Here is a 22,233-nt window from a genome sequence, read left to right as displayed (position 1 = left end):
TGGCAAGCAGTTTATAGTGATATCTTTATATTTTTGTCACACCCAGAGGGGACAAGGGCCAAATGAGTCTTCAAAAAACAGTAGCTAGTGCACACACAGACATCTATTCGCCAAGTGTCATGCTGCATAACTGCTTACAGCCAAAAATATCCATTACTACAGTGAACAGATGTAAGCAAGAATAACAGGAAGGAAGCGCTGCTTAAGAGAAATTCTGCAGTGATACTCAAAATGATTAAAATACAGTAACGCAGGCAGTGAATCTCTCCGGCCAACAGTAAACCAACCGTATCTTCACAAAGCATTTTGTGAATTTCAAACTGAAGTTGAAAAAGTCCCACTTTTTACTTGAACTGCTAGCATTTTAAACTGTCTTTCAGGAGCAGTTTGATGGAGTTGCCACCCCTGCAAAGATGAACAGAGACTTATCAGGAAATAAGCACCCCTTGAGCTGGAGGAAGAGTAGGCAATAGTTAGCATGGCAATCTGCACTGTCTTACCACTGCACGGATTTTGGCCTGGCTTGGTGTGCTGGCTTCAAGGCAAACAGCTGGTTGCAACATTTTTTTTTGGTCAGAAGTCAACTGGAGTTTTTAAAGGTGGTGGGGGAATACTTTAGTGAAATAGTTCTCTTCCGCTGATCAGCATCTTCTCCTGCTTCAAAGAGGTGAACTACATCAGAAAAGAAATGGGCAGAGCAAGCAAGCCCACAACAGACACAAGGGCTCATGATCTTCACTTGTGCTTCACGGCAGCGCTCTGCCCAGGGGCAGCAGACTTTTGGAGTGCCATGGGCAAGTCTCTGCCAAATGTCTATGTGCAGGACTGACATCCCAGTTTGAAAAGAAGCAACAAATGGATAGGGAAGCATAGAGCTGGTAGATCATAAACATTTCGGTGTTTGGTACTGATGGCACACCTGATCTGAGTTTTTGGAGAAAAGACAGCAACCTGTGTCTAGGTTAGGCACAGGTATCCTACAACCCTTTTTGGTCCTCAAAATATCTTAACTAAGAAAAAACTGTTATGAATGACTTTGAAAATTAGACACATCCAACAAAATTTCTGTGAAGAACTGTCAGCTTGACACAGCTTGTGGAAGACCTTGAGGAGTCTCTCTCCTCTTCAGCATAGCAAGCTAATTTACAGAACAGCAGCTTATGGTTAAAAAGTAGTGACAATAATCATATGAATAGGACCCTGTAGTCTAGAAAGTGTTCATTGTCTGTTTTATTTTCTCTTCAAGGACAGGCAAAAGATGTCAGACTCTACCTGAGCTACTATGTGGCCCCATCAGCAGAGTATATGTGCTATATTCAGTGACTGTGTCAAGGAAAATCTATTAAACTGACAGTGACAAACACCCCAGTCTCCCCCTTGCAAGGAGACTATAGTCAGCCTTGCTGATGTGCACTTTTATCCCAGGATTTCTGGAGTCCTGTGATACAGCTGCAGAGTTCAGCAAGAGCTCTGGAGGATAACCCAAATCCAGCTTTGTAACTGGTGATAATTAACAGCATTTTCCCAGTCAGAGGAGGGACTTGAACCTACACCACTTACCTACCGGGTGTAGTAGTTGGCCACTAATTACTGCACAAAATATGGTCAGGAAAGAAGGTTGCATAGTGAACTAAAAGAGTCATAGAATCATAGAATCATTTAAGTTGGAAAAGGCCTTTGAGATCAAGTCCAACCATTAACCCATGATGACTAAGTCCACCACCAAACCATGTCACTAAGCATCACCCCTACATGTTTTTTAAACATCTCCAGGGATGATGATTCCACCATCTCCCTGGCCAGCCTGTTTCGATGCTTCAGCACCCTTTCAGTGAAGAAATTGTTCCTAATATCCAATCTAAACCTCCCCTGGTGCAACTTGAGGCTGTCTCCTCTTGTCTTGCCACTTGTTATCTGGGAGATTGACCTCCACCTGCCTACACTCCCCTTTCAGGTAGCTGTAGAGAGTGATAACGTCTCCCCTGAGTCTCCTCTTCTCCAGACTAAACACCCCCAGTTCCCTCAGCTGCTCCTCATCAGACTCAGGCTCCAGACCCTTCACCAGCTCCCTTGCCCTTCTCTGGACACGCTCTAGCATCTCTATGCCCACATTGAAGTGAGAGGCCCAAAACTGAACCCAGCATTCAGGGCGCAGCCTCAGCAGTGCCGAGTACAGGAGGATGATCACTGCCCTAGTTGACTCACTGACCAGCTGTGTTGGGAAGTTATCTTCTTCCACACACTCCAGAAACCTCCTACACTGCTGCCTCTCTGCTGTGTTGTATTTCCATCAGGCTCCTGGTAGGTTCAACTCCCCCATGAGAACAAGGGTAGTGATCTTGAGACTTCTCCCAGCTGCTAGTAGAATGATTCATCTCCCTCTTCATCCTGGTTGGGTGATCTTTAACAGACTCCCACCATGATATCCACCTTGTTGGCCCTGATTCTTACCCATAAACACTTGACCCTATTGTCACCATCATTCAGCTCTAGGCAGTCGAAACACTCCCTGACATACAGAGCTACTGCACCGTCTCTCCTTCCTTGCCTAACCCTCCTGAAGAGTTTGTTGCCACCTATTGCAGCACTCCAGTCGTGTGAGTTACCCCAACATGTTTCTGTGATGGTGATAATGTCGTAGTCTTCCTGCTCCACGATGGCTTCCAGAGCATCCCATTTGTTGCCCATGCTTCAGGCACTAGCATAGATGCACTTCAGCTGTGTTATTGATCTTGCTTCCAACCCTGGCGTGCTGCCCCCAGGCTCATCTCTAACGAATTTGGCTTTATTCCCTTCCCTCTTCCAATCTAGGTTAAAACTCTCTCAGTGAGCCCTGCTAACTCCTGACCTAGGATCCTTTTCCCCCTTTAAGACAGGTGAACCCCTCCTTTACCAGCAGGCCTGGTACCGTGTAAACTGACCCATGACAAAAAAACAGAAATTTAGCCATTGACACCAGGCCCAGAGCCACATATTGATCTGTGTGATCTTCCGATTACACGCCCCATTGTTCCCTGCAACTGGCAGTCATCCCAAGGCCCTGAGGTGCCTCTTGATTGCCCTTAGACTTGTTGTTTGGACTTCATCACTGCCCACTTGGAAGACCAGTGGTGGGTAGTAATCAGAGGTTCTCCAGTAACATCCCTTACCCAGGCCCCAGAGAGGCAGCAGGCTTCCCTGTGGGTTGGGTCTAGTCAGTATATTGGGCCCTCCATTCCTCTCAGAGTGTAATCACCAAGGACAACCACCTTTCTTTTCTTCCTAGCAGAGCTGGTTGTGATGCATGAGGTCATTGACCGACTCTTCCTAAGCAGCTCCTCCAACCTGGATGTGCTTTCATCCACATCATCATTTTCCTGGCCTTCAGGTTTCAAACCTGCATAATTATTTGTATAGGGGTATCCGGGGAGGTGAATTAGGTTGGGAGGTGGTTTGCCTGCTGCCCCACGCAGGGACTTGTTTCCATTCTTCCCCATCACTTAGGACTTCTCCATCTGCCTGGTCACTTGAACACCAGAACCAAGAACTCGACCAAGAACTCGGTCACCATTTCAGAGGAAACAGGTGAGATTTGTTGGGTTCTCAAGAAAATGATTGTAAGCGTGTGCCTTTGGGGGTAGTGTCCGAGCTCTGGATCTGAAGTGATGATTCTGGAGACATCTTATCCCTGCCTACCCAGGCCCTGCATTTCTCTCCTGATTATCTTTTGGCTACATGCTGCATCTCCCTGCTTAGCATACAACCTGCTCTGAATCCCACTCTAAGCACATAATCCCCCTGTCAGCTGCATAGTAAGCTGCAGTGTTTGCTTAATGGTACTACGCTGTGCAGACAAGATGGTTACTGGACCTAGTCCTTACCAGGCTACTAAAAGTAGTTTCTGATGAAATAGCAAATTGAGCTATGTCTGATACAGATCAAGAACTTGAACCACTGGACTGTATGTGCATATGCATGCATATATTTATGAAAAAAAAAAGAAATTAGAAAATCAGTATTTCCGTTTCAAGGGTGAAGGCTCACGGGTTATTTTCTCTCTTACCTTTCTGTTTTAACCCTTCAACAAATGCTGCTAGGTATGAGGGTATATTCCCCCCAGTGCTGCCCTAATAAAAGATGTGTTCCCTGACTTAATAACTTTGAAGAAGGAGAAAACTTTCATAAAATCACATAGTGTTCACTTTGGGCCAAATATTTTGGTGCTTCATCAGTGATGTAGTATTCATTACCAATGCAATTCTCCCACTGAGACCAGTGAACTAGAAAAGAACGTGGTCTCCATGAGTATCTAGACTATATTTAGCCAAGGACAGCCAAAATAAGAGAGGGAAAAACTGCACTTTTTTAAAACACTTGGAATGAACATACCCCTGAAAAGGCTGGGATAGATGCACTTATGCGGATGCTGATCCACCAGGCTTACCCAGACTGTATCGATTGCCAGCATTTTGAGCCAGCAGAGGAGAAATGCATTGATCTGCTGAAGAGCAGCTGGAGCCACTGTATCACACTGAATATCTGCACGTGGAATTGTAGTCTAATTTGGGTCTGAGCCCAGCTCCAATTGCTTCCAAGTGCATTTCATCCAAGAAGAGCTTGTACAAATATTCACCTGGTAGGGTAGTCTATTTTTGTCTCTGCCTTTGCTTAGCTGTACAGAATGTGCTTGGCTGATGCAAAACCTGCTGAAAACTGCTCAGGGTGAAAAAAGTAATGTTCCTGCAGCAGACTTATCCCTTTCTCCCTTTGTTTTCTGTACCCTCTCCACTTTTTATTTGGGTTGCGCTCATCCCCCCTCTTTCTCCTCAATGAGGTAATGTTTCTCTGAATTTGTTTGTACTTTGGTATCAGATGCTGACCCTTTCTCCTTCCTATCATCAGCTGGCTCTGTCTGTGATGCCATGTGACACAATGGGTGATGGCAGAGCACTTACTAGCAGTTGCATCAGAAAAGGCTCGTGACACCTGCTGCTCAGTAATGAAAAAGAAGAGTGAGCTCACACTGAAGGTGACTCAGCAATGCTTCTTAGCTGCTTGTTACAAAACAGACAGACATGCTTTTATCAGTCCAACAGCATACTCCCCTACAGCCTTCTACTGTAAGAGGATTTAAAGAATCTTTACATGAGCCAAATGGCAGAAGCTACATCAGCTTTAGACTCAGGGTATTTCTGTCTGCACATGTTTTTATTACCCTGCGCTTGATGAGTCTTGCAGTTTCTCTTCCAGACAAGGTGGAATCTGAAAGAGCCTGAAAAGGCTGATTCATTATTCACCTTCCCAGTTAAGCAATATCCTGAACAGGTGGGAAGGAGGAGGGTACCAAAGGCCAGCTACACTTTCCAACTCCAAATAGCACACTGTTATCCAGTTACTTGAGATTTACAGACAACACAGGCAGTGGTTAATTTCCTTTATATTTCTGCTGATCTTGATAGAACAAAATGAAGAAAACAACCCTGGGGTTGCTCCATATACCGCATATACACTTCTGCACTTCTCAAAGTGTGCATGAATGAAAATCATATGAGCTGACACTGTCCTTTATCGTGCCTACACCCTTACATGATATATATTCAGCCCCAAAGAGAAGAACATGGGGATACTGGTGGATGAAAAATTGGACATGAGCTGGCAATTTGCACTTACAGCCTAGAAGGCCAATCATATCCTGGGCTTTATAAAGAGCAGCACTACATGCCATGTTGCTTAATCACATGATAGTTGAAGGTTACCATCTTACCTGTATCTCAGTACTGTTCTTTATGCTTTATAACAAGCCCACCTACATGAGTGTTGGGTCTCTGCAACCTGGTGCAGAAATCAGGACAGAGACTTAAGCATCTGTCTGAGATCTGAATGCACATGCATGAGAGCAGGAGCCAGAGGTCATTTTTTTTTTGAGCTCTTAATATATAGTGACATGAACAGAACCAGCCGATGGACCTGCAAATTAATGAATCAAATCCCACCCTGTTATGAAGTATGGCAAGACAGATCTGCCTCATACGCTGTCTCCAAATCCTGTCTACCTTCATATGGATGAGATAGCACTAATTCTGCACCATTTAAATCTTCATGCGTAAGAGATGGATGTGACCCTCCTATCTTATTCTTTACTACAACTCGGTTCTTTATGTTTCATTGTCCAAATTAGTAAAACAAGGATCAATTAGAACTAATTCAGATCTCAACTTCTGCAGTTGTAACCTAGTGCTTGCTATAAATCAATAATAGCTGATCTCTCAGAAAAGCCCAGCTTCTAGGATGCCCACACCCTCACGCATTAACCAGACAAAACTGGAATGACAAGTCAAGACAAAAAATTTGTCAGCCTCCTCCTGTCTCCATGACTAATGTTACTGCTGTTGTGGAAAGATCAGGGGGGAAAGTGAGTAAAAAGTATAAATGATATTTATGCCTTTCAGCCATGTCTTGTTTGTTTTCTCTTTATCGTGCATTGTATTAATGAGGAGGATAATCGTTATTTAATATCCTCTTCCAAAAAAGGCACTCAACCAAGGCACATGAGGGCTTGAAATAATTAGGACAATATAATTGGGTACATTATAGAGGGCATGAAATTAACTGTAGTTAAATTAACTCTTCTTTCTCAAATGAGCATAAAGGAGAAATCGCCAAGAACACATCTTTCTCATACTAATTGGAAGCAGAGGAATGCAGTATTTTATCTGCCTGAGTTTTAATTCTGAACCACAGTTGTGCTTGTACATTTTTCTGTTGTACACCACCTATAATTGTGGTCAGCCCTTGTTTCAATCTGCTGGAGTCTCTCCTGCCTTTAGGCAGCAATGAAAGTAGAGCTCGCTGCTTGGTGCTATAATCCCATGGAGGTCGACAACTGGATAGGAGACTTCCAAGAACATTTAAATATATGTCATTGACTCATTAGACGAGGACTAGATCAATGTTCCTGTTTCATGAGAGGGAATGTTAGTGACCTTTTTTCTCAGTAGAAACACTGGTCTTTGTTCTTCTGTTAATTCACTGCACTGTCCCCATGGACCTGACCAGCCATCCTGGGATGTGTCTGACCCCAGTTGCCCTCAATGGACCTGATCCTAAGCCTCACCTGCAGCCTGATGTTCTGGTCTGACCTCAGCCTATCTCCAGTCTTATGGAGATAGATACCTGATGCTCGGGGCTGCCTCTGGCTACCCCCTTGCATGCCCTGCTCCTTGGCTAGGGGTGGTGAGGTGGGCCCTGGCTGTGAAAGCCCACTGCTGCAAGTCCCCAGCAGGAGACCCTACAGCCCCCAGGGTGCATCCAGCCTTTACTGCACTTGACAGCTTCCTTCCTTCAAAGCTGAAGTCTGCAATGCATGGTAAACATAAACATGCTCACAACAGTTCTGTTCCTTCTAGAAGCTGCACTTTAATATCCCACTGTTATGAGGCTCTTTTCCATCCAAAAAACAGAGATTCAGCTGATGCAAAAATTACAAATTTAGGTTGAATTGTTTTCAGCCACAAAAGAAAATGGAGAACCACTGAAAATAGTCAAAAGCTTCTTTCAAATTTGCAGAATGAAATGTTTTCATTTTTTATTTCAAAGACACATTTCTTACTAAAGAAATTCTTATTTATGAAACAAAAAAAATATTTTAATTTTAAAAAAAAAAAACCAACTTTTCCTTTCAAACATTAACTAACGGATGGCTCTGCTCCCTAAAAATAACAGGGCTACTTCTCAGAGATGCTTGTTCCCAGAAGCTTGTGGAGTTGTATCGCTAATATGTCTTTTCTGGACAGGAAAGCAGAGCTATGCTGGGTCCACAACAGCCCTTCAGGGACCTGAATGACCTCTAGGAGCTGGGGATATCCATGCTTGTGGAGCTGATATTCACAGAGAAGATGACAACTTCAACGGGTATTTTGTACTTTTTTACCCCGTGAAATTTCAAACGATTGAAACATTATTTTTATTAATGTGAAGGGATACAGCTGGTCTAAATACAGAATCACATCACAATTGACAATTTAAAATTTAAAAGTGAAGGCTAATTTGCTATACAGATAGGGAACTGAAAGCAGCCGTTTTGTATGAAAGCACTTACTGGCTCATTTGGAATTACTCTCATTGGGACCAACATGCTGTGGTTGTCCAGGAAGGCTTAAAATATAATTCAGAGCAAACTGCTGAAATTCAACCATCCTGGACTCACCCCTAACCCAAGAGGAATTTAACAGTAAGAAGTGCAGTGGTGGAGTTTGTAAACAGAACTCTTTTCAGTGATGGAGCAGTCAATGTGGTGGAGACATAGAATGTTCCACCCTGATGTGAAGCCAATTTTTACCCCATTAAGTGAGGCAGTGTTGTTGGTGGATATAACACAGGGATGGGAATCAGGAAACGTAATCTCACACTCTGAGTCTACCATGGAGCTCCTTCACCATCCCAGGTAATTATTTTATTCATACACATAGCTCAGAAGATGATGATAAAGATGGTATTGGCTCTTTCCACCCTTTCTACTATCCTCCTGCCTCCTGGGTGACATCAGCAACCTACAAGATGTGGGGATGTGCAGATTTCTCGTTGTCCCTTTCTCTTTAAAATTGGAGTTGTCTTCTCATTCTCTGAACCTTTGCTCCTGTACTCCTTCTTACTGAAGTTATATGTTCCTGGAGATGTTAGTAAGTCATGGTACTGCAGAAGAGCCTACAAGCTGTAGTCAAGGCCCTTTTTCCTCAGTGTTTCTACTAAAAATGGTCTAAAGTCAACCAACAGCAAAGGTAACCAGAAGAACTTATATGAAATTAAATAAATCTGGACCATTACCCTTATGTTGAAATAAAATAAAGTCTAGGTTACAAGGGAAGGACACACACAGAAAGTAGAAGGTGGCAGCACTAAAACACACACATATCCTAAGGTGAGACTTCAGTGAGTCAGTCTGTCTTCCAGGTCATTCAAATGTTTTTTCTGTTGTTTCCAGTGGATAATGTGGGATTTAACAAGAGGTCTTCAGATGGTGTAAACTGGTGTCAGTCACTTCAAGATAATGGAACACCACTGGTTTTCATCAATTCAAAACCTGTGTCTATTTTTGAAAGGGGCTGAAGCTGTGTCTAGAGTTCAGTGAGGTTTTCAGTCAGGCTCACTGAAATCCATCTCCCATTCCCAGGCTTTGGGATATGAAAAACAGGCTGACTTCTTGAAGTGCTTGGGCAACCTGGAAAGAAGGCAAATGAGAAGGAGAATCAACGGGAAACATTAGGAAAAAGGATCACAAGCAGGAGGTAAAGGTGAAGCAAACAATGGTTGGAGTTAACCCAAAAGGAAAAGAAATGGAGAAGAAATCCTGTAAGAAAGAATGGAACAGAATTGGAAGCTTGGGCACCCTCAAAAACAGCTGGGCTGGATGGAGGAGGAAAGGGGAAAGGAGTGGGGAAAAGGTGCAATTTATTAGTTTCAGTTTGCTTTTCAAAATAGTAATTATGCAAAGGTGTCTTAGTATCCTGTACTGCGGTGTGAAACGATGGCAATGGATTATGTTTGGCCCATCTGCTACTGTTCTTCCCTGGCTTTTAAGAAGAAACACTGCACATTACCTCATACAGTTGACATGAAAAGTATTTCCTTTGTATCTTTTTTTTTTTTTTTAAAGGTAAGCTGAGAGGGAAAGGGGGGGTGTATTACTATAACTTAGCCTCAGATGATAAGACAGATGATATCAAGCATACCTCCCCCAACCCTTGTTAGCTAGCTGTAGCACGAATGCTATAAATATTTCAGGTCTCCTCCCCTCAGGAATGAAGCTCTGATTCCTTCACATCTTGAAGGTGTTCCCTGTTTGCTTTTTTTAAGGTAAAAACATCATCATGCATGGAAGTGCCTGGCCGTGGTAGATCTGAGACAAACATGGCAATGTTACAGTTTTCACTCAACTGGGGACACTGAAATCAGACTAAAAATCTAAAAATTCAGTCCTCCCCAAGAAACAAGGCTGGGTGTATCTTAAGTAGCTGAAAACAACCTACATCATCACACACACACACATATATATGCGTATACACACACAAATCTATTTTACAATGTCTGAACACAAAACCACTTGAAAGCTTTTAACCTCTCCCACAAGACTATACAATGTTTGATTTTAGGATCTAAATATAATCATCTCTTCTAAAAGTCAAAGGTGTACAATATACAACCAGAAAGCTGCAGAGTGTCTCCAGTGATAAGCTCAATGCTACGCTGACTCTCACTGTTGCAGAACACTGGCCTGGCTATAAGGATCACAGCCTCACATGATTCCCTTTGCATCCACTGGATTTAGCCTCTGAAAATCAAAAGGTGTTTGCTTCTGAAGACCAAAATGGTTTTCTCTTTCACATACTTGTACCTGATTTTTTTCCTAGAGTAATTCATATCGCGTTCACAGGTGGTACGAATGATTTCCTATTTATCCTTCACCGTGGCCATTTAGAATGAATCTTAATGGAAGACAAAATGATGAATCATAACGTGAGGAGGTAAGTAATCCCAGTTAATGCTCCCTGCTTTAACATGTTTAGTTTGCCTATTGGGAGGATACCCACCACTCTGAGTAGGTCCAAATTCTTCAGCAGAAGTAACTGCTATACTGTCCACTACATCCTTTTCCTATTTAAATCTCAGAGTATATTATGACTTTGTTCTTGTTGTTTTCCATAAAGGGAACACAAAGCACAGGTCTATGAAATGACAAATGTAAAGTTATCTGGAGAAGAAGGAACCACCAAAAGAGGTCTCTGAATCTCTGTTCAGCATCAGAACGTTTAGCCTTGTGGAAAAAGGCTACAGCCAGACAAGGTGTTACAGTATGCTGATTGTAATTACTCATATTCCAACACCAGACCTGAGAATGATATTATGCTTTGCTGGAAAAATGTCACAGTTGACAAACAAAACTATTATGTGTCACATAATTTGATTGCTAGAAGCTGCACGGAGCCCAACTGCTGATGGATGGAAGCTCCATGGCTTTGCAATGAAGTTGGGGGAAAAGCACTGGCAGATTGGTTCTCGCCTCACCCGTACTGAGCAGCTGGCACCTTGATGCCTGACTGAAAGGCCAAACCCTCCTCTTTTCTCCCAAGGAAGAGTGTTAAAACATTCAGCTGGAGTTGCAAGTTGTATCAATTCTGTTTATTGGAATGACAGCATCAGTTTTCCTGCTTTTGAAAGTTTATAGAGCTGATGTAAAGGCAATGGTTATGTCCCCAGAGGCCGTTTCGCACCCTCTCAAACACCAAACATGTTTTAACATACCTCATGCCTACATGTAAAGGTATATAACTGAGTTTTCTGTCAAGTCCATGGGATGAACTCTGCCCCTCTGGAAAAATGGCCAGTTCTTGATACAAGAAACCACACAATGCACATGATCCTGTACCTAGGCACTAAGCCACCAAGCACTAACAAAACACAAATCAATACATAATAATGATAATATAATGATAGGGAAAACATCTATTAATTTATATTAATCCCATTAAATTCATTATAGATTAACTGGATAAAGCTTTATGGGACATACATGTCTTTAGTATCTTTTGTAACACCAAAATGGGTCAATGAGCTTTCAGACCCCCACCACAGACCTGGAGAGAAGACATCCCAAACTCAAAGTCCAAATAGAAGATCCAGGAAAGAAAGATATTCAAACATTTTGATTTATATTTTGATTACTGAGATTTCCAGGCTTCATGCTATTGCAAAAGAAATTAATGTTTTCATAGAACAAAAAAGCATCCATGGACAGCTTTCCATAAAGGCTGGCAGACTGATGTGTTACACACACATTTACATTTCATGGAAGTTGAAAGCACATTTATCTAAGTCATTTCTGTTATACCCTCTGACAGCTCTTGAAAATTGCCAGGCTAGGTTTTTGTGTTTGATCTTTCGACATTATTGGAGGTTGTATAAACAGGAAGCAATGAATAGTTTCAGCATCAATTAAGATAATTCTAAACAAACACACTGTCACGGCGCTGTCAGTTCCCTGTGGTGGTCATGTTCACAGACGTGTGCTAAGGCCACAGTGCAAATCCACTGCCAGTGGAAATGGCAGTCCTAGTGTCCCTCCACTCGTCTGCAGTTCTGGCGACACTAGTAACCTGAACACATCCCTACCATGGACTTAAGTGCTAGACAGTGTGGCCCATAGAGATTAATCATTATATTATCTGAGATGGTGGGAAGAGGGGTTGAGCCATGCAGATCCTGTGCCACTTGCCCTTAGGGCCAGAGAACAAGCCTTGACCTGCTTTATTTAACAGTAGCCTACGGCGTTTGTTCTCCTACCAGTCACCACAGGACACACCACAAAAAGCAGATGGGCAGAAGCCAAACCATGCCAAGCTTCAGGAGTTCTCTGGCCATGAATAGGAAAGGGAAATCAGGTTGGGATGGAAATTGGTGGTCATTAAGCTAATGACGTAAGGAGCCAAATTTATTAAAGGATGCATTTTTAAATTCCCTTGAAGAAGAAAGTTGCATAGGCACTCTGGTGATTCATCTTCCAAATAAAAATGGATAAATTGAGTATCAAAATACCAGGGTAAGCAGCCCCTATTAAATTTCTGTGCGGAGGCTGCAAACCCTTCTCTAATCGTTAATTCCTTACATTGTTTCAGATGAGAAATACATTCAACATTTCAACTCTGAAGCTGGTGGGACGTTTCCCCCTGCATTCGATGAGATTTTGATTAGACTATTCTTTTAGCTGGTCAGGTCCTGTACATTCACTATGACTGCAAATAAGTAACATTGGGTTTTCAACATTTCTCTGGAGGAGAAACTTTCCTGGCATTAATTCTAAATGTCAGACTGAGGGCTCCTCATGCCCTCCCCCACCAGGGCTTTACAAATTGGTTGAACATGATTATATCAATAATTTCCATGGCTTAGTTCTCAACAGCATTCTGCAGGGGGACTTCATAAGTGATTGCCTTCCAAGAAAACCAAGAGGCTTTCCAATCTAAATAGATGACTGGAAGAGAGCTCCACTTACACTACATGGGTGCTTCCCGAAAGGATTTGGATGGACGGGAAGAGAGAGTGCATTTTCTGCTAGCCATAAATCCTGTGCAGACAGGTTTCTTTCATACCTCTTGCAATGAGTGGGCTGGAAAGGCACAAAGGACTGTCTTGTAAGCAAGAGACTGCAGAGTTGCTCGGACCATCCAGGTCTGCACTCACACTTCCTCTGCGATTAGAGAGAGTTCACTAATGGTGTAAATATATATATATATGTATATATATTGTAAATACAGTGCTGTACACAGTTAGGCCCAGCTGAGTAATGCTATGTCATGCAATGCTTTTCGCCAGCGAGGCAAAGGTGATACTTCAGCCTCATCAGAATAGGAACTCAAAAGCAGGGAGCTTTTTCTAAGCAGTTTTTATTGGCTGTTTTCCCCTCCTCTCCACCTCCTGAGCCACTGTGCAACCAGGCTACAGTGAAAAAGAGTGTGAAAACAATGTCCAGAAGGAAATATTTCATTTTCATTTCCTTACTACAAATAACCTATAGCTATAGATTCATGGTACTTAACTGAATGATTAAAACCGATGCAACACGTAATCTGTGGATGTGTCTGCATACTGTATTAGCCAAGAGACCCATAAAAGCTATGACCACACTGAGAAAATCAGAAGCCATCTAAACCTGGTTATCCCAGCACTGAGCCTTACTTAATGCATCCCACTTTTCAGGAGAACAAACTAGCTCAGGCTCAGCACTGAGATAATGGTGTGCATCCAGCCTCTGGTTGCTCTGCTCAGAACACAGGCAAAACAAGTTTGCCTCTGCCCACAGTCCACCACCATGTATACCTGCCCACAACACTGCCATATGTGGAGTATAGAAAATGCTGGAACCATGGTAAGGGACATCTTTCACTATGAGGTATGTGAAAGAGACTGTTGCATAGTATAGATGCAATTTTTTCTAGTACTGACACATCCTTCAGGAAAAAAAAAGGATGAAAAACTCATCTTTTTTTTTTCCATGCTGTGTTCCTTACACCACAAAGCATGTCGCTAATTGAAAATAGAGATTTAAAAAGGTAATTACATTTCTAATGTCTTTACTCTAGTTTTGGGAACAGTCAGGATTTCAAGAGCAGTTGCTTGGAAGACTGTCCTTATAGAATGGTTTAGATTCCTCATATAAGTGTGTGTGTATGTGTGCACACATGAACACCTTTCTGAGTAACTGTTTTTTTAGCAGGACGTGGAATACAGATATATTGGGAGTTAATTTGGCAAGTAGAACCGTGCACTAAGTGTCCCAAAGGGTGAAGAGGGGAATAGAAAGTTAACAGTCTGTCAAAGCCTTATATATTCTTTCCAAAAGCAATGTGTATCATTTGGAAAGGGTTTGTATGCATCTGTGGTCAAACCTGAACTTGTTGTGGCTTGAAACCCATGTAGACTTCAAAACTCATTTGCTCAGTCCAATTTCCCATCAGTAACTCTTTCTTATGAGTCTCATGATAATTTCATAGTAAAAGCCTATGTTACAGGACTTTAAAAGTGCTCCAATACAAATACAGCTTTCATTGAAATTTGGTTCTTCTGTTTATTTTTTGGCTGCTTGAAAACAGCAACAAAATATAGAACTGTTAGAAACTCCTGGAGATGAGGAAAAAAGGCTCTGATATGAGTCACCTAGATAAAAAATGATAGAATAACTAGTCCAGCCTGGATGAGAGAGGTCACTTCCCTTTAAAGCACCCAACTAAATACCCGACAATCTGTGTTTGTTTTTCCTGGGTCCCTGTGAAAACTTAAGCAGGAGCCACTTGAGCCTAGAACTTACCAACACAAACATCCTTGCATGGATACTTACATGATTACTATCTTTGAATTCAATAGATGGTCATGGGAATTAACTGTTTGCTGGATCAGCATCTTCACTACTATGGTTTACGTCTTACTCATGTTTCACTAACACTGTAGAAACACAGACACCAGCCATCTGCAGTGCTCTGTTGCCCTACAGATATATATAAAAAAAACAGTTTCTCTGTCCCAAAGACATTACAGTTTGTGCTTAAATTGCTGATTTGCTGGTTTCTGCCATTCAAATTAACACACAAAATTTTCCTGACCTTTCTGCCTGATTATATGCTACTTACATTTGCTCTATATGAAGAATAGAAACCCACACTATTTAACTTGTGCAGCTTCTTCATGAACACATAATCTTGGCTTTTGTAGGCAGTATCGCAGCAGTTCCCAGGGGAATGTTTGTATACACAATAGAATTTATCTATAATCCCCATAGCAATTTTTATCAGATCAATGCTGAGCATTTCCATAAGATCTCTAGTATAACATGATCTATATCATTACATAGTTCTACCAAAGGAAGACTTTTTCTTCTTTAGATTAAATGAAACAGCATTTTTGCATTCAGAACTATGTAATCTCGTTACAATGAGAAGAGATTTATACATCAAAATCCCATTAGTGTGGCTGAGGGGAACACAAATAAATGCTCATGTATCAATCATTACCATAATTGTTATTATTATTCAGGCTGATTTATAGAGGTCTATTACTTTTGTGTAGAATCTTGATAATCAATCAGGTGTGCCAGACAAATAAGAGGACTCCAGCCTTCATGAGTTTAGAGGTTAGTGGACAAATTCTCCTACCATGGACATGAAAAGATATAGCACAAGGATGTATTTACAGAAGTGGTTCATCAGGTATTTTAACCATGGACCAAATTCTATGGTGTCTGTTTATTACTTATGACGATCTTAACACTGCCAGCCCTGCAAGAGAGATTTGGGGTCTCAAACGGTGTAAAAGCACTTAGCAGTAGTCAGTTGAGACCCTAAAAGGTTCAGCAAAAATGTACAGATCATAACAAAAAGCATTGTTTATCCCTTTTAGCAGATGGGGGACAACTCAGGATTGCACAGGGTGTCTGGGGTAGGTAATTCAGCCCACTTCAGCCATTACCTTAACTACTTCTCAATCAGGTAAAACTCCAGTTTCTGTAGAAAGGTTAGCAGGGTTTGGCCCAATGAAATAAAATGCTGAAGACAGAATGATGCCAAATCAAAAAATGGACAGAATTTTCAGAGACGAGAGTATATATGCTTATGAAGAACAGAAGTGAGCGCATGGTGCTGTCTGTAATTACCAGTGTCATTGCAATTATTGCAACGAACTTGACACAAATAGAGTTGTATGAGTATGCAGGATAAAGAAAACTCTACTATGACATATAACCAGAAAAAAATAGATTAAATGGCATCCAGTCGCAATCCTGGTATTGATTTTCTAGTAGTTCCATTAACATGATACTTCACACAAACACTTTATCATTCTGAACATTTTGGGAGTGTAAATAATTACACCGCTGTAATCCTAGTTGACAAATCTCATGTCTCCTGTATGGCCATGAGTCAGTAAGTATCAATCAAAGCTGATGGGTATTTTGACATGGGAGGCTCTTAGACATAGCACATCTTCCTTGTGTTTACCGCCACCACATTCTGAAACATGATAATAGCCATTTGAATCAATCCTGAGGTGCAGGCGTGGGGCATGAATCATAGCATTCATTCATGCTGCTACACAGCTTCTGAAATACACCAACAATCCATGTCTGAACATGGGCAGAGTTGTTTTGAAGGAGGAAATAATTGATTGCCTTATTCTATCATGGGTGTAAAACAACTTGTAAATTTTTTTATGATCTAGTTTTCTTTCACCTCATGGCATTGATACAACCTGCATTTGAGAGTTATAAAGGCCTGGAGAATATGAACATGAAGAGTAAAAGGAAAGCTACAGCTCAGGGCATGGAATCAGGAAAAACACAATCTCTTCCTAACACTACCATTGACTTCATGTCTTACTGCAGAGGAAGCTTGGTCTGGTAAAACAGGGACTGAAGCTGTCTGCTTCACCTGTATATCAGAGATTTTCAGGCGAAGGCTGTGATCCCGGCATCACGAATGCAGTATGTAGTCTAAAAATCCATAGAAGGGTCTTTTTGTCTGCTAAATAGGTCTTGAGTAATCTGTGCAAAAATGTTCTTCCACAGCAGTAAAATTCTTTGCTTTAAAATCAATTAAATACCATGGGATTCTTCCAAGTGGAATTCCCTCTGGAGTCTATAAAATCTTCCTAGATGTGCAGTGGTAAATAAGAGAGCGATAAACTCACAGGTAATTTTTGAATGAATAAGCACAAAAACCCCTGCTGGAGACAAAGGCCTGGATGTAGAAGCAGACTCACACTCTGCCAAGAGTTAAGGCATCACCACCAGCACCTAGGACTGTCCTATAACAGGTTGCCCAGAGCAGCTGTGGGTGCCCCATCCCTGGCAGTGTTCAAGGCCAGGCTGGATGGGGCTTTGAGCAACCTGGTCTGGTGGGAGGTGTCGCTGCCCATGGCAGGGGGGTTGGAACTAGATGATCTTTATGGTCCCTTCCAACCCAAACCATTCTATGACAATGTCAAGGAGATACCCTTTTAAACATCCCTGGGTATTGGTCCTTTTTGATCAAATGATAGAGATTTGGAGCTGCCTGCCATGTTTAGACACTTCCTGAGGTTACTTTTTCACTATTTTAGTAGCTGAATCTGCTTAGCTTTATGTAAAATACCTGAGTTTGTCTCTTCTAAAACTGAACAAGAGTGTCCATTTACCCTGGCGATTAAGACAGGGGCAGCAAACTTCAGATTAGTTGAATTGAGCAGAGGAGGGATTTAAAATTGAGCCTATATCTCAGGCAGGCAGCCCCGCAACTGGGTACTGGGATATGACGTGGGCCACAGTTCCGACTCCACCTAACAAATTAAGGAGCTTGGGATAAAATGCAGGGAAATCATGGATCAGTACTGCAGGTTCCTTCACCAATGGGTTCCCCTTCTGTAGCCTCATACTTTTTTGCAGAGCTTTAACAGGAGGGACACAAAATGGCCCTGTTCCAGTGCTCCCCTGGCAAGTTGATACAACCAGTTTGAACCCTGGCAAAGTGATCACATTCACACCATCTGCCACAACCTGAATGGATTTCCCATGAGGAAAATATGCAAACAGAAGACAACAGCATCCCTTCTCTTCCATCTCACTGTGCTTTTCAGCAGAGGGACACACGGTTGCTGGGCTTTATGCTGTGGCTGCAGGTGGGTGACGGCTGTTGTTGGAGCCTCCCAATGGGTTCCTCACCTCCAGGGACTGGAAGGGAGTTTGAGTTTCGCTCTACACATCTCTGAATTGGTAGGTGCGTGCAGGAAGAAAGCAGGCACTTAGATGTTCAGCCCATGATGAACCAAGCAAAATTAGGTTTCAGCAGCTGGGGAACTAAGACGGAAAAAAAATGAAGCTATGATTGATTTTAGGTGCTTCCAAGGTTAGCTCATACTGGGAGAGGAGGCTTGTCAGAATTGTTCTGAATTTAAGCATTTAATCCTGCAATGTGAATCTCAGACTGTATCTTCTTTTATCCCTTTTTTTCCTTTTTTCCCCTCCCTATTTTAACTATAGAAACTCTCAAAATTACCAGATAAGTAAAGTAACACTACATTAGATTTTTATTTTTAGTTGTCAGAAAATCTTTACCTGAAATACAGTTGAATCCACTTAAATCAATACATATTAAGGGAATACAACTATTAAAAGACAAAAGGTAAATTACAAGTATAACTCAAATTTATAAAAGGAATAAAATCACTAGAAGAATTCTAGTTTAAGTCAATAATCATGATGATGATTATAGCCATATCAAACTCTTCTGAGCTAATAATTCTTAACGGGAAAAAAATCTTAAAATACACTTTCTGTGAACAAAGGTTAAGCACTCAGCCAATTTTAAATGTGTTCTTGATGGCTGGAAATCAATGTATACCTTCGGGCAGATATTGTGTATAAACATACATAAAAGCAATGACTAACACAATATTATAACTTGAAAGTGCCCAGTAGGTGTGTCTTATCTACAATGTTATCCTACTGCAAAATCACAGGCACAATTTGTTGACTAGGCATAGACTGTTGAGCAGCAGAATTGCTCAACAGAGAGGTGTTAAACAGGGTTCAAACCCTGAAGGCTTTGAACAAAAAAAAACCTGCCACTGAAGTCAGCAAAAAAAAGATGCCAGGGGAGGGAGGGGTGTGTATGCATGTCTCTGTGCCTCCGACCTCTGTGTAACACACAGAAAGAAACAGAACCTACTCCACTGACTCAAAATAACACTTGGCTCAATGGCATTTTTCCTTCCCTGCTTTCAAAGTGTTTTTTATAGTATTACTCTCCTTTTCAGCTGTGCACACAGTCAGCTTCCTGAGTGGGAAAAGCTCTGAAGGACAAGAAAGGTAAATTTTCTCTTAGGAACTACTCAAGGCAGGAGAACTGGGTAGACAACAGGAGACCATGGGGCTTCTCTGCTTCTCAGATGCAGCCTGGACCTGCAGTTCTCTCTGACATGAATAACAGCTTCGAGTTGTCCTAGGTTACTCCAGCTATATAGTCCCAATGAGAACCATCACAGGGAGGTAGAAAATCAGACATTTTCTTCTTTTCTCTCCTGCTACTTACTATTCCTGCAGTGAATAGAAACTAAAAAATTCCCTCCTTGTCTCCAGAGTGATTAAAAAATCATCTGGTTTGGTTGCTACAATCCCATTCATTAAAAGCTGATGATGTAGGAGCCCACAGATGGCTAGTGGGCCTGCTAAGATGAAGTAGGTTGTACTGGTGGGACAAATGGTTTCAGAACTGGTGTAGGGGGTGGTAGGTAAGAAACAAATATGGTGTCTGGCACTGTGAAGAAATTCCTGTTTGACTTAAAAAGTAGGACTTTTGTAGGGGGGGAAATGGAGGCTTAAGAGCTGTTGTGCTGTTTCTGAAGTGGAGGAAATGCTAGCAGCACTTTAACATCTCTCTCACTTGACTAACTCATGAGCATGGGTCATTTCTTACATCAGTGAATAAATCAGGCTCTAAACCGGGCTCATGGTGCCTCTGGGAAAAGAATTATTACAGGAACTCCTGCTACTACTTCTGAGGCCACATCTAACAAGTTTTTGAAATGGTGATGGCACCTTCTTACAGAAAATGGATTTAAGTGTTACTCTTATTGTCTTCATGTGCTTTAAAAACATTCTTCACCAAAAAATAATTAATAATCCCCCAAAAAATTCCCAAAAATGCCTCTTTGGCCTTGATTTTCTATCACTAAATCCAATTGTATAGGCCACAAGATGTTATACAATTAAATACTTAGGCAACCAAATAAGTCAAGTTCTACATTAGTAGCACTAAGAGCAGTTATATCAGTTTATTGCATATCTGCAGTTGCTGGTACGTGCTTCGATAAATGTGCAATGTATGTGTGTTACAAAACTACTGCTGAAGTAGTTAAGCGAGTTAAGTTAAAAAGGCCCAACCACTGTAAAAAATCACAGCAGTGAAACGTACCCATGACTAGCCCATATAAAGAAGCCTGTGTAACAGTAGAAAGATAGGAAGTAAAGGAGTAGATACCTTTAATTACATTATACCAGCATGTGCTGTTCAAGGCAAGCCTATGAGATTGTGCAAGACACTGTGACTGACACCAACACTTATACTAAAACACAGCTGGACAAAAATTCTTCTGAAAGGGTGATGCCTGGTGTGGCTATCAATGGGATAAGCTAGCAACAGCATCTGACAGACTCACCAGGTCTCGAATTCAGAACTGGTGTGAAAGTGGAGAAAATTACGTTCCCTTCTTTTGACCTGAACCTTTGTTATCTCCAGTCAATCTCCCGTAGGCCAGCTAACACCTACTCCATCAATGCACAAGGGAGCCTAAATGGATGCAATTTGAATATCAAGGCTTCAAAAGAGTGTGTAGGCAGAAGCAGCCTGGAAACACCTCTGTCATCTGTGGTCTTGTGGATTATCTGCTGTCTCCTCAAGATAAAAGTTATGTTTATTTTGCACTTCCATGCACAGTGATAGAGTAGGAGTGAGGGAATTTTAAGAGTTAGACCATTAGGAAGTCAGATGAAATACATCAAACTTACACGTACCTCTGTTTCTTTGCCGGGAGAGTATCTAACTTTCCACGCTTTCAGCACTGAGAACTTGGAAAGCATACAGCTAACTAGGCACTGGGGATAGCAGAGGTATTTTGATTTGTTTATAAAAACTATCAAGCACCACCCACACTCTGTCCTCAAATGACCCAGCTACATTCTGCTGCGTGAAGATGAAGCACTGAGATATCTACCAGCACACACAGTGCAAAATGTCTTTTATGCTCCAGCAGGATAGATGAGCAACTAGCACAGAATAACAATAATAAACACACTATCCATAATAAGACCTCTGAAGTCCTTTTCTCCTGGACAGGGTTAAGCCTTGTTTAATGATCTAAAATATTTGCACAATGGGTTTGGGGTTTCAAGTTTGTGGGTTTGGGTTTTTTAGGCCAATTCTGACTAAGATGCAAAGCAGAACAGCCAAAAACTATACAACATATCAATACAAAAGGGTAACAGTGCGCTAAACATAGATCAGAACATGAAATACACAAATGGGCTGTTCTTCAGGTATTCCTGGCAATGGTGGGAAATGGAAGTGTTTTTGTGACAGTGGGATTTGGCTAGCTCCTTCCCAGGCGGGCAGGCTCAGACAGTTCAGGTCAGCAGAGGCAGGATGGGCCACGCATCGCACTACAGCTCAGGAAACACAGGCTTCACTCTTAGCTAGGACTCAAGACTTGCCACCTGACTTCGAACTGGACGTTTTCAGGCAGGACTTCTCCCACTTCACTGCAGCCATTAAAAAAAAGTCATTGTCATTTTTTGAGCCGTTTAAAAGCTCATTGTCTACCCAAAGTTAAGTATAGAGACTTCATTTGTAATCACTTCAGTGCTAAACGCCCTCTGGTCTTTCCTACACAGGAGAAGTGTGTAAAGATAGATGGGGTCCACTGGCTGCTGTCCTATCACACTCCAGTGATAATAGCTCCTGAACAGCTTAAGTTTAGTGAAAGAAATCTCATTTTTCTGTTATTTTCCCCTTCTTTCCATCTTTCTTCTGCCTATGAATGTGAAGTGTTCATGCCAAAGATATTCCTGCTCCATATATTTCCAGCACAACCTCACACAAGGCTGGGTACCTATTGGAAGGCAAATATTTAAAGCAGGGGTCCTCAAACTTTCTAACCAGGGGGCCGGCGCACGGATGCAGTGGC

At 41.8% G+C, this 22,233-nt stretch overlaps 3 long non-coding RNA genes across 6 annotated transcripts in view; 1 reads left to right on the top strand and 2 right to left on the bottom strand.

The window, feature by feature from the left end:
• Window positions 1-11,987, top strand: part of LOC121084458 — a 25,583-nt gene extending 13,596 nt beyond the window's left edge. Inside the window, exons 2-5 of one of the 3 annotated variants that reach the window (XR_005826733.1) lie at window positions 3,484-3,564; window positions 4,882-5,008; window positions 7,773-10,499; window positions 10,683-11,987. This is a non-coding gene — a long non-coding RNA (uncharacterized LOC121084458). The remainder of the gene's footprint in view (window positions 1-3,483; window positions 3,565-4,881; window positions 5,009-7,772; window positions 10,500-10,682) is intronic. The other 2 variants (XR_005826732.1, XR_005826734.1) reach the window with 2 other exon arrangements.
• Window positions 1-22,233, bottom strand: part of LOC121084459 — a 78,877-nt gene that overhangs the window by 46,937 nt on the left and 9,707 nt on the right. For both annotated transcript variants that reach the window (XR_005826736.1, XR_005826735.1), the window contains exon 3: window positions 501-654. This is a non-coding gene — a long non-coding RNA (uncharacterized LOC121084459). The remainder of the gene's footprint in view (window positions 1-500; window positions 655-22,233) is intronic.
• On the bottom strand, window positions 7,924-22,233 carry LOC121084461. Its single transcript, XR_005826739.1, has 2 exons — window positions 21,065-22,233; window positions 7,924-9,196 (listed from the first exon to the last, which is right to left on the bottom strand). It is a non-coding gene; the product is annotated as an uncharacterized LOC121084461 (long non-coding RNA).

The sequence above is a fragment of the Falco naumanni genome, chromosome 3 (assembly GCF_017639655.2).
Source record: "Falco naumanni isolate bFalNau1 chromosome 3, bFalNau1.pat, whole genome shotgun sequence".
NCBI lineage: Eukaryota > Metazoa > Chordata > Aves > Falconiformes > Falconidae > Falco > Falco naumanni.
Note: the sequence above shows the minus strand (reverse complement) of the source record. Positions and strands in the feature narration are given on the sequence as shown.